Genomic DNA, 12,977 nt, shown 5'->3' on the forward strand with positions numbered 1-12,977 from the left:
CTATGATTACCAAGACAGAACTGCTTGTTACACTGAGAAGAAAACCCAACAATCAACAAGAGTGCACTGACTCCAATAATTTATTCTGTCTTAACCCTCCTTGACTTTATATTGTGCATCTCACCAATTTGGTGTCTGTGAATAATTTAACTTTTGTCAATAAGAATAGTGTTAATTCATCTGTGCATATTCCTGACCTAACTAAAGAAAACTAGATATGAACCTATTTGAACTGTCAAAGTGACACCCCACCCCACAATACTGGTATCTCTACAGTTATTCAGAGGTTGGTCCTTCAACAGAGCCCTTTTAAAGTAGCACTGGTCAATCGACGCTAGAGGACCAAAGGTGTACACGTTAAAAGGTAAATGGTGACTGACCCCCCTTTCTATAGGCCTCAGAGCCAGTCTTCAAGAGAAGTGGTGCCGGGAATATATTCACTATATCTTTAACTGGTCCGGTACGGACCGGATTGAACCAGACCTTCAAGGAAAACCCACAGCGCTCTCAAAAAAATACAAGAGAAATAATACGAGAAAAATTTTATCAGTGAAAAGTGAAATGAAAAAATAAAAACTGTGGTCATGTGAAGAATCAGAGAACCGAAGAAATTGAAATTCGCCGCTAATAAGATACCTACCCGACCTCAAAACGCCCAAATCACCGCCCTCAAGAAATCCACCTTGCCGGCCGCCCCCAAGAACCTAACACGCCACCTGAAAGAAGGGCCCCCCCCCCCCCCCCCTGCAAAGCCCGGTGAGGGAAACGCAAAAGTTTCAAATGCCAGAATTCTTTTCTTTCCTATAAATCCTTCTATTTCACCTCCTCCTGTTGCTCGATCCCTTTTACCTTACACCCCGTTATCTAGTTGAAAATTAAACCATTTTTCTTACATGCCGTTACTTACTTTGTCCCTGTAACCTTTATATAAGGCATAAAAATAAAAACCCAACCTTTGCTCTGCTCGCACAAATAAATCAAACTCTGTTATTTGCGATGTCCCAGTACTATTTATATAAGACAAAAACAAAAATCTAACCTTTCCTCTACTTGCTTAAATAAATCACACCACGTTTGATTTACAGAGCTACTTTTGATGTCCCAGTAACAATTACCTAAGACATAAAAATAAAAATGCAAATGTTAGCTCTATTTACTAAATAAAAATTCAAACCGCTTAGGTCTTACGCTCTGTTATTTGTGATTTCCCAGTAACATTTATAAAAGACAAAAATAAAAACCAAACCTCTGTTCTATTCAGTATATAAATGATATCATGTTTGTCTTACGCTCCATTACTTACGATATCCATGTGACATTTATATAAGACATGAAAATAAAAACCTTGCTCTACTTGCTTAAATACATCAAACCATTCATGCCTTATGCTCGATAATTTTCCATGTCTCAGTAACATTTATACAAGGGATAAAAATAAAACCTTAGCGCCACTTACTTTAAAATGGAAATAAACCTTGTTGTCTCACATTCTATTGCTTTATAACTCCTTGCATCATAAAAATCCTCAAGTGCCAGAATAGAGAGTAAAATTAACCTCTGAATCTCTGCTCTACTCTACAACTCTATCTATTCAAGTTCTACATTAAGATATATAGATTTTTATTTTTGATGATCCTATTTGTATAATCTACAGTCAAGGTGATAAAAACTTTCTTTCTCACATAAGAGTGTGTATAACATAGTTTTAACGTGGTCAACGCACCTCGAAGAAAATATATTAAGTGAAGTGTACTTTTAGAGGTGAATGCCTCTTTCCAAAAGATAACCAGCTTACCTTTGAATCATTTGCTCAATTTTGGGACCATTTTGGTATATAAGAGTTCTCCTTTCTGATCGAGAGTACCCTCAGCCCAAACCTGCCATGCTAAAAACGAAAGTGCCCTAACCTAACCCAAACCCTAAACCTAATCACACACGTGATTCATACAGCCTTCAATCACTTGTTCAGTGATTTGCTGCTCAACCCTTAAGATTTAACCTAGTTTAATCGTTCCTTTGATTCTCGCAGCCCACAATGACGTATTCAGTGATTTGCTCCTTAACCCTTAAAACCTTTACATAAGTACCATCACACTCGTGATTCTCACAGCCCCCAATCACACATTCTGTGATTTGCTGCTCAAACAATAAATTTCAACCTAAGTTTAATCACTCTATTGATTCTCGTAGCCCTTAATGGTATATTCAGTGATATGCTCCCCAACCCTTAAAACCTTAACATAAGTACCATCATATTCGTAATTTTCGCAGCCTCCAATCGCATATTCTGTGATTTGCTGCTCAACCCCTGAAACTCAACCTAAGTTTAATCACTATTGATTCTTGCAGCCACCAATAATGTATTCAGTGATACCTGCTTAACTCTTAAAACCTAAGTATCATTACATCTGTGATTCTCGCACACCCCAACCGTGTATTCTGTAATTTGCTGCTCAAGCGATTAACTCTACAATCACTTCATGACTTCGTGGCCCAAATCATGTATTCCGCTATTCGCGGCCCAAACTCAGATATATATCTGCAGAAACCTGTAACAATCGAAAATGAAGGCATCCAGTCCAGCAGGACCCACACGGACCCCACTACCGTCACCAGTAGATCTCAGATCTGGGAGATCTGACACCTGCTCGAATGAGTACACATTGTGCTCCTCATCTTTGAAGATTAACCAGATCTCATCCTCCATGAGCAAAAAACCGAAAAGCTCAATGTGTACCTCTCCATCCTTCAAGAGGATGATGCATTGCTCTGGAACCTTGGGCAGGAGGGCAACACAGCCCTACACGAGTCTGTCGAGGACAGTTACATATAGCTCTCCCATCTGGTGTTACACCAAGGCAGTACACGTTCGCCAAATCAACCAGCTCCAACCAACATCGGCCTCTCAGGACAACTACCCAATCCAAATCCCCCCATGTTTGATGGTAGGAACGAATCCTGATATTCCTGGTGATCCTCATTCAAGGTCTTCATGCACGACAAGGAGTACGATGAACCCCGTGAGTTCATTGCCCTATATGAGTCCTGTCAAGGCACAGCGAAGTTGCTCCTCCAAAAATTTGTATACACCCCCCAATCAGTACCAGCAGTGCTTGACAAATCTACAGCAGTAGGTCAAATCTCGGAGTATCGAGAGCTAGCCACAATGCCGCATTGACCGCCCCCAACGGACATGACACCTGAACAGCCACACAGTCCTATGAACTCAATTCAATCAGCTCAGCGCACTGACCCAGCAACAGTCATGCTACCTCAGCAGTCGGCTAGCTCTCTACTCTCTAACCACCCGCCACGCCACATTGACCGCCCAATGGCCACGCCGCCTGAGCGGCCACCCAATCCTCTGAACTCAATTCAGATCACTGCTCTGACCTGCAAACAATCTAGGTCGCCGACCAGCTCTCTACACTCTAACCTATTTGAACTCTCCAAGTGAACTCCCCCCCTTCATTACCAATATCTCTATAGTTATTTAGATGTTGGTCCTTCGACAGCCCCTTTTAAAGTAACACTGATCAATAAAATTTTGAGGACCAAGGGCGTACACATTAGAATGTACACCGTGATTCACGGGACGCTGTACTTATAGTATCCCTTTTGAACATAGGGTAAAAAATTTGCCACCCTTTCCATAGGCCTTAGTACCAGTCTTCAAGAGAAGTGGAGCCAAACATATCCACCACAAATGTCATAAAGCAACAAATTTTTTCTATAGTAAAATATAATGCATCACATCATTAACGGGAACAAATTAATCAAGCATTAAAGTATAATGCGTCGAAGCATTACCAAGATCACATTAATCTGGCTGCAAATAATGAGGAAATGCGTTATTAGGATTCAAGAAGTTGATAACATCATAATTAAAAATAAAGCTATGGTTTACCCAAGAGAAACCATTTTCCATAACTCATTTAACATTTATGATATCATCAATACACATGGCTAGACAGTTTAGAAGTATACATCTAGTAGCTATTTAAAGGTATTCGTTGATAGATGGACTAGTTAGCATAACAGAAACATCTATGGACAAAGGCATACATAAAAATGAAGGTACATGGATACAACCTTACCTTACTGCAATCAAATAAAAAATACCTAATATCAAATAAAAGACTTACTTCACTTTTCCTTTTGAATAAAATGTTCCTGGTTATCTTGGTGTTGGCTTCTGCCAGAGACAATCTTCAAGATACCCCAAATCATGCCTAACCTGCAAGAAAGGTTGTCGATATAGCCTGAAGTCTGGTTTCATTAGCAAAAAAAAATCTTTACTTACAATATAAATCAAGAAAGTATTAGGATACTGTAAATTAAAAAAAAATTAAAGAAAAAAAATCCGTAACTTTATTTATCAATATTAAATCCTCTAAAACTTTATATTATCGTTATTAAACTTTATTCAAATATGTAATATAGACTTCATTAAACCAAAACCTTGAAACTAATTTACTTGTCTTTACCAATTACAAACAGTCAACCCGAACTACCAACAAGCAAAGGAAAAGGTGTGTGTAATTCTATATTTTAGCATTAACATAAAATAAAGAAATCCACGTTATTGCTAATTATATTTACCATAACATTCAGTTATATAAATTTGATTTTTACTCATGCCAACTTACAAAGTGAAACTATAACACGAGCTTCCTCAAACAGTTTTCCTTAGCTTCTTGTAAAACGGAATGTCTTAAACTTAATCAAAAACTTGACTTACCAAAAACAAAAGGCGGGAAGTGGACGCTCGATCGATCTCTTGCAATGGAGCAGTCAGTCAGTCCTCTCATGCCAGCATTCTTGATTGACATCTAATTCCCTCAAACAAACAAAGCTCAAAGGCATAACCTAAATGCCATAGTACAAGGTTTGATCTGCATAACCTAAGTATTCTAACCTATTTATCATTTCCTGACCGGCCTCACAAAACCCAGTTGCTAAACGAATCAATTCAACCAACATGTCACACAGCACTAGCGCCAGAGGAGGATTCTAATCGCCTGGTCATGTCAATAAAAAAGCTTTAAGACATGCAGCAAAAATTTTATAGCAGCTCCCTTATCTACCCCCCTCATTCCATCCCACCAACATTCCTAGGCCAAAAGCACTGATTTGTTTTACGATATTTCCTTCAGTATATTGACTGATTATAACACTTCACATAAGGTAATTATCTTTAGCGTAATTAAACTACAACACACTTGTTTCTTTGTTTATCTATATTCTTTCTAACGCCATATTTGATCGCTTACATATTCGGAATGAAAGCATATATTATTAATTTTGAGATTTTTGGAAAATATTAACAACAAAGTGAAGGGCACAAGAAAACCTTGCAATTCGAAAACTTACAATATACCAAACCAACAGATATAGATATCGAACCAAACAATCTAAAACCTAAAACATCTGAAAAAGAATCACAAATTGAGATTATAAAATAGAAAATTAAAAACGCTAAAAAGAAATATATTAAACACTCACCATCTCCAGCCATCAGCAGAGTTTCTTGCACCATGGATGCAACATTGAAGGCTTTTATTGATAAGTAAAATGGTAAAATAATCAGATGGGAAAACTATTTTCAAAGATGTTAGAGATCTTTTCACAGAGGAACAAGAATCAATGCCAAGGGAAACAGACATCGCGTAAAGCAAGCAGCGGGGATTAACGAAAGCGGTCGCCAGGGAATAAGGAAAGCTTAAGAAAGCAATTCTAACAAGCGAGAACACATTCGCGTGCAGCAAAGATCAAAGATTGAAAGAAGAGAACATCACCTACCCAAAAGAATTACCTCTATTATTCTCTTCCTCTGTGAAAGGAATGTTCAAGATATTTTGAAATAAAATCTATACATTATATCTATAATAATAAGCAAAGCGAGTTTCATTAAATGGTGTAATGTGTAAACTTTCCTGAACGCAAACCTTTTTTATTTTAAAACAAAAGCAAATTAAATTACTTGACAGAATAACCATTTCTTATTCAAGAGAAGCCTTCAAAGTAGCATAATGCAGACTGAGCCAAAACTAACATGCAAATCTTACTTACTACACAATTATATAATCACATTTCTGACATAAAAAAGGTTTCATTTGAAATAGTATAAATAATGGAACAATACAGCATAATACACATCATAAGTTTGCAGGCAAATAATTACATAACGTCACAAAAACAGACATAAATGAGCAAATAATATTTCAATACAAATGGAGCATTCGTATTCGAACAAATATTCAATAGGCCTTAAATACCGCCCGAGAAAAAATACGGTTTTACAGGTTAAAAAGAGACATACTCATCGCAAAATAAAAAATGAAAAGACATCCTTCATAGATCACAGTGGATGTTACAACATTCCTAGATCCCCAGAGGATACCATCTCCTTCTGCAGTAATAGTTCCCAAATCACTAAGATAACCTTTTCGCATATTGTGCTCATATAAGATTATCAGTAGCATTTACATCTATGGTACAAAATTATGATTGATTGATTTAAAATTCTCTGGCATCCCGACATCGAAGGTCATTGACGCAGTACCAAATTCTGAACATGACAATTTAATACAATATTGTACTCAGAATTACTATGTGTAAGGCTGGCATTGCAAAAGAGACATACAACTAATATTTAATTAGCAAGAAAAAATCTACAATTCTAGGCTCAGGTGCATCATGGTGATCCTACCTTTATGAAGAGAATGAATCTGCAAAGAGAAAAAACCATATTAAATATAGAAAGAAAAATATTAGCTAAGCTCTTCAAACACATATTTATTAATAACAATGATCCTCAACGAACACAAAATACTACTCAAACAACAGATACGTTACGTTATTGTTAAGAATTAAATTTGAAATATAAATAAACGACTACATCGCTGATCACATGATGGTTTGCAAACCAAAATAATCTAGAAAATTTTCTCTACACTTGGCATTGATACGATTATAATCGATATTCCTATCCATTAGTTTATCGTTCTAGTGAGGTCAATATTCCCATCCATTTCTTCTATTATTCTCCCTGGATTGCATCATTCAGATTCTCTCATTCTTCATAGCAGAAAGTTTTGAATTAGACTGGATTTATGAATTTAGGCTGTATAGCTTATATATGGGGCCTGTGAGACCATTTAGCACCCAAGTGCAACAGGGGAAAATCCTGCAGTAATAGGAAGTAAAATTAAGTAGTGAATGATAAAGTAAAATGGTGTACACTAGGCGACAAAACTGATACTACAAATTGCAAAATTCATAGTACATTATGTACTTCATTAGAAACTCTCGCCGAGTTCAGAGTTAGTATATTTTATTCCAATTATTGTCTTCCTCTTTTTCTGATAATAAGTATCAGTGATTAACTGTAAAATCACAAAAGATATTTCCCCAAGCTGGACTCAAAGGTGTTCAATTGGAATGAGATCCGGTGAACAGGCTGACCAGTCCATACAACAGATTCCCTCTGTATCCAGACAGTTCTGCACAACCAATGCTCAATGCATTGGTGCATTGCCGTTCGATAGCAGAAAATCAGGCCACACAGAACAATCATAGGCATGAGGATAATTTCATTCCAGAACATCTGGGCATTAATCGTACCTTGCTGGAACACATGAAGGTCTGTGCAACCCCTGACACTGATTTCTGCCCACACCATAACAGAGGGACCACCAAAACAATCGCGCTTAACTATGGCACACTGCACAAATCATTCACCAAGGAGTCTCCACACTCTCTGGCATCTATCATTTGGGGAGACACAAAATCTTGGATTCAGACCATCAGGATGCAGTTAGTTTCTCACACTCTGAACACTGATATGAACACCAGTGAAATTTTAAAAGATTTTTTCACAGAGTTCCTATTGCGTTCAAGCGGTTTCCTCAGATATTGATCCTGACAGGTAGTTAAAGCATGATTGTGGCCTGCATCATGTCTGTCATGATACTGGCCGATCTGCAGGAAACGTTGATACAAATGTGACACAGCAGTCTGGCTTACAGCAAAATGCCTGGCCACTTCAACCTGCCAAACACCATCTTCAAGAAACTGGGTTACTCTACACACATCCGTAGCATCCAGATGACGTTGTACGGCTAAACAACCTAAACAGAAGATCAATAAAACAACAATGGCAGGAATGAACTTTTTCCTCTTGGCTTCTGTTGATTTGCAAAATGCACAATTTGTCCCAGAGAACAAGCTCTTTAAATATAAAAGTGTGAGTAATGCTATACTGTAATACTCAAATTGGAAAGAGTCAATCAAGTGGAACCGAGATAAACTTCAAGGAATGCACAAGAAACACAAGGAAGGTATTGGAAAATGCTGGGATATAATATATATATATATACATATATATATATATATATATATATATATATATATATATATATATATATATATATATATAATATATATATACATATATACATATATAAATATATATATAATATATATAATATATACATATATATATATATATATAATATATATATATATATATATATATATATATATATATATATATATATATATATATATATTATATGGGGTTACCCAGAACTGTTTTCCAACTTCCTGTCATGTCTCGGAGGAATGCATTTCATGAAGAGTTTTATTGGGGCAGTGGGGACATCAAAGTAATTTGAGATGACACACATGTATTTGTGTTGTTGAAGCAATTTTTTATGACAGATGATGTGTTGTTGGTCTATTTTTACCTTGAAGAATAACTGTGAATGTCAGCATACAGAGCCCATGGTCTAGTAGGACAACAATAGACATTCGCCAAACAGGAGAGAAACACAAAAGCCCCTATAAATATCTACCTGCAGTACAGGCTCTGACTGGTTGCGACACTGTTTCATATTTGTTTGGCATTGGAAAGGTCACAACTTTGAAGATCCTCATAGCTGAACATCATCTTACCTTGCTTGGACAGTTAAGTGCAAATGAAACAAACTTGTTATCTGAAGCAACTATCTTCATTGCTGTCTGTTATGGATCCAGGTTAAAAGGTATGACCATACATCATTATAACTTGTGGAAGTCTGTCATGGGTAGATACAATACTTTTAAAAGGATATATTATAAAAGACAAAAATATCTATCCCCAAAATGTGAGCAGCGAGACGAGATTCGACTACCGTATTGTTAGGTCAAACCTGTCATCACTACACTGTCGTCCGCATTTTGAAAGTAAACCGAGCCTCGACGAGAGCACCTGCCACGATGAGGGGACTGTCCTGTTTTGACCAAGATGTCATTGTCTTAATCAGTGGAGTCAGCATATTTTGATAAACCGAGACTGAGGGATATCCGTGTTTATGAAATATGTCATCAAGGGTGGATACGTGCTGCCCTTTCGTTACGACTTAACATGTGGTCAAGATTGCATCAGAAATTTCTTCTAGAAGCTTCCATGGCATGATCGAAGTGGGCGTTTTTGAGGAAACCAACAGAGACGCAGAATTGTTAAAAAAACGCCTTCTAAAGAAATGACCACCGCCCATAGATGGGAATTTAACTTCAAGAAGAGATTGTCCAAGTGAGATAAGACAGGACATATGACATGAGAGGAACTAGGCTATGTCCGGAGCAGATGAGAGCCAAGTCCTGACGAAATAAGAAGCAGAGAAGACCAGAAGCCTGACAGAGTTCGTTTCCAACCTTCTCTTCAGCCTATCTCCAAAATCCTGTTATGGCTGAGAAGAAGAGACAAATTGAAGCAGCCAGCCCTCCCTGCTTGTGACGAGAAGTAAGCCACACTGCCTGCAGCCTGCCTTAGTTCAACACTATCATCGAATTCTTGGAAAAGACTTCTGATGTCACACCTTGATGCCCCCCTTTTCTGTGACATCTTCGAATTTGGTCATCGTGCCAGTTTCATTTGAACTTCAACCGCCCTTCAGCAATGTTCTCAAGCCTGAAGTCTCCTTACCAGTATCGTCTCAGCAGCTGCAAAACACTATTCCTTAAGTATTTCTACCTTACCAACTGTTCCCCTTTTCTATTGATGTTTTGATTGATTTGATTTGTCAGTTAAAGCAAACGAATTAGTTATGCTGATTTTCTTTATAAAAGTTTGTGAATAAACGTGCTACTTTTTTTTTTTGAGTTTCTTTTTATATTCATTTCCCATATTTCAATGGTTGTTGTTGGAAACATTTATTATAATTATTGAAATTAAAAGAACCTGTAACGATTTTAAGATCATAACAAAGTCCAATAAGTCAAAAATAACATCTGCTCTACAATAGAACTCATGGTATCTAACAAATGACGACTTTATCCATCGTGTTTATCTCGTCCAATGCAAGTCATTGTATGGATATCAGTCAGTCCTATCCAGTGTGGAGGGTATAAAAATGAAGATACCACAATGCTTTGTCAAACAACTTTGACACCTGGTTTATCTCCTGTACCTGTAACAGTTCAGCAAATGATCAAATGTGGATGCTCCTTCAGCAACCCATGTTCCACCAGGAGATTTGATTGTGTATCAGACCAGTTGTCTTGTTCAATTTTCTGCAGTTATAATGCTGCCTCATGCTATTGGACTCAGCATATCAGTTATGGCAGCTTACTTATGATGATGATTGTGATTATGTAGATGAAGACTGAGCACTCTCTTGATATAACACAAGCCAAGTACTGCCAAAATCTATATTTATCAATTATAGAGGAACATATTTTAAAACTCAATTGGAAATTCTGTATATACAGTATAACTTATATTGTCCTTTTTGGATTTCTCAACCCTGAAAACATAATATTAGGCCCCAAGGTTATGATTTGAAGTATATTCGGAATTGAAAATATGGACAAAACAAGAATTACAACGATGACGGCAGCAATATTGTTTTTCATCTCTAAAAAAAAAAAAAAGAGAGAGTGGCACCCGGATGACAATGCTAGTGCACACACACACACACACACATATATATATATATATATATATATATATATATATATATATATATATATACATATATATATGCCCAAGCAGAAACCAGGAATCAGTTTTTAATAAACTTATATATCTCTTGATAGCTCGATTGATGAGAGACCCTACTGGCATGGTTTCATCTATGAGGCAAAAGTTCGAATCCTTACCCAGCAAGAGGCATTTATCATAAATGAATTTCCAGTGGATATACATTCCCAAAGGTAGAATTCGATATCAAATGCCATTGTGGTTATATTTACACTTATTGAAAACATGAATGTTAAAATAATTCCTAGCTTAGTGTATTTTCAATGTTTGGACCTTCATTTTTGTTGCATATAATACGAGAAACTGTCTAACCTAAACACACCAACTAACCTAACCTAGGGGTTGGGTCTACTTACATAGCCCCAAGTTCCCATTATCTCACTTATATTAGGACAGTGGAAAACTCCTCTACAAAACTTTTGCACGTCTCAACCATGGATTTCATGCAGTCAACTGAAATGCGTTTTCTTAGAAGGACGGATGAACTCCAAAATCTCAATTAATTGGGTAACCTTGAAACAAAGCATAATTATCTACAATGCAATGAGAAATCAAAATACCTTCGTAAGAAATACTTACATGGCAATGTAAATACTGTACATCCAAGGGATAACAATAAAGGACTATATCTGTAGGCAAATATTTCCGTAACCCTTAATTTGTGGAATATTCAAGTAACACTTTTGTATGAATCATTTAAAAAATATAAAAAAAAAATAACGATCTAATTTTGACAGAACCTATAACAATACCAGATATTGTTTCCAAAAGATGTGTCAATGTGTTCTTCACACTATGGTATTTTGGGTTTTGTCAGTGTAGTGAGGGTACAAATTCCTGATCATCCTTTGCTTATGGTTATGAATTATGGGTACAGAAAAAATTCTGAAACATGGTTGATTACTTTGCTTCAAAATTATCCAAATAACTAAGATTTTATAATTCATCCGTCCTTCTTAAAAAGTGTTCGTCAGTTGACTGCCATAGATTCTATTCAGATGGGCAGAAGGGATCATGAGGGCTAAGTAAGTATTCCCAACCCCTAGGTTAGGTTATGTGAGTGTGTTTAGGCTAGACAATTTATATTATGTCATACTTTTCCTCCTTGGTTAGGTTTGTTGGGTGTATTTACGTTAGACAGTTAATCTGTTTTATACATTTTTTCCTAAGTTAAGTTAGGTCGTCTGTTTAGGGGTAAAATTACAGTTTCAGCCAAACACTGACGGGTAAATAGGTAAAATAAGAGATGTCGTCTAGCCTAAACACACCCATCTAGCCTATACTAGAAAATATATAAAATAAGAGAGGCTGCAAACACTACACACACCCTCCTAACCTAACCTACGAGAAAACATGTAAAATATGATTAGTTGTCTAACCTAAACACAGTAGGCTATTATTCAAGGTTATGCAAAATTCAGATATCTATTTTTATTACTTATAATCTTTTTGATGATTCATACGGATACGTTACTCGAATCTTTGGCAATAGATATGGCTTCTTATTGTTATCCCAAGGATGTGTTCATTCTGAAAGGTTAGTTTTTCTCCTCGATGGTACTTTGTTTTTTGTCAATGAATTTTGAGCAAAAAACACCTGACCGTCCTTAGTGTTTGGTTATGAATTATGTGTTGGTACTGTAAAAATGCTGAAACATGATTGATTACTTTGTTTAAAGATTATTCAATAGAGTACGATTTTGGAATTCCTACAACCTTTTACAAAAGTGCGTGGTAGTTAAATGCTATAGATTCTCTTGTTTAGACATCCAATAGTTTTATAGAGGAGTTTTCCACCCTCATAAATGAGGTAAGGGGACAGGGGAGCTCAGTTAGTAGGCTAAAGCCCTAAGATAGGTTAGGTGGTTGCGTTTTTGTTGGACAGTATCCCTTATGTTATACTTCTTCTCCTAGGTTAGGTTAGTTGGGTGTGTTTAGGTTAGACAACTTA

Source organism: Palaemon carinicauda, chromosome 22, assembly GCF_036898095.1.
Source record: "Palaemon carinicauda isolate YSFRI2023 chromosome 22, ASM3689809v2, whole genome shotgun sequence".
In the NCBI taxonomy this organism is placed as follows: domain Eukaryota; kingdom Metazoa; phylum Arthropoda; class Malacostraca; order Decapoda; family Palaemonidae; genus Palaemon; species Palaemon carinicauda.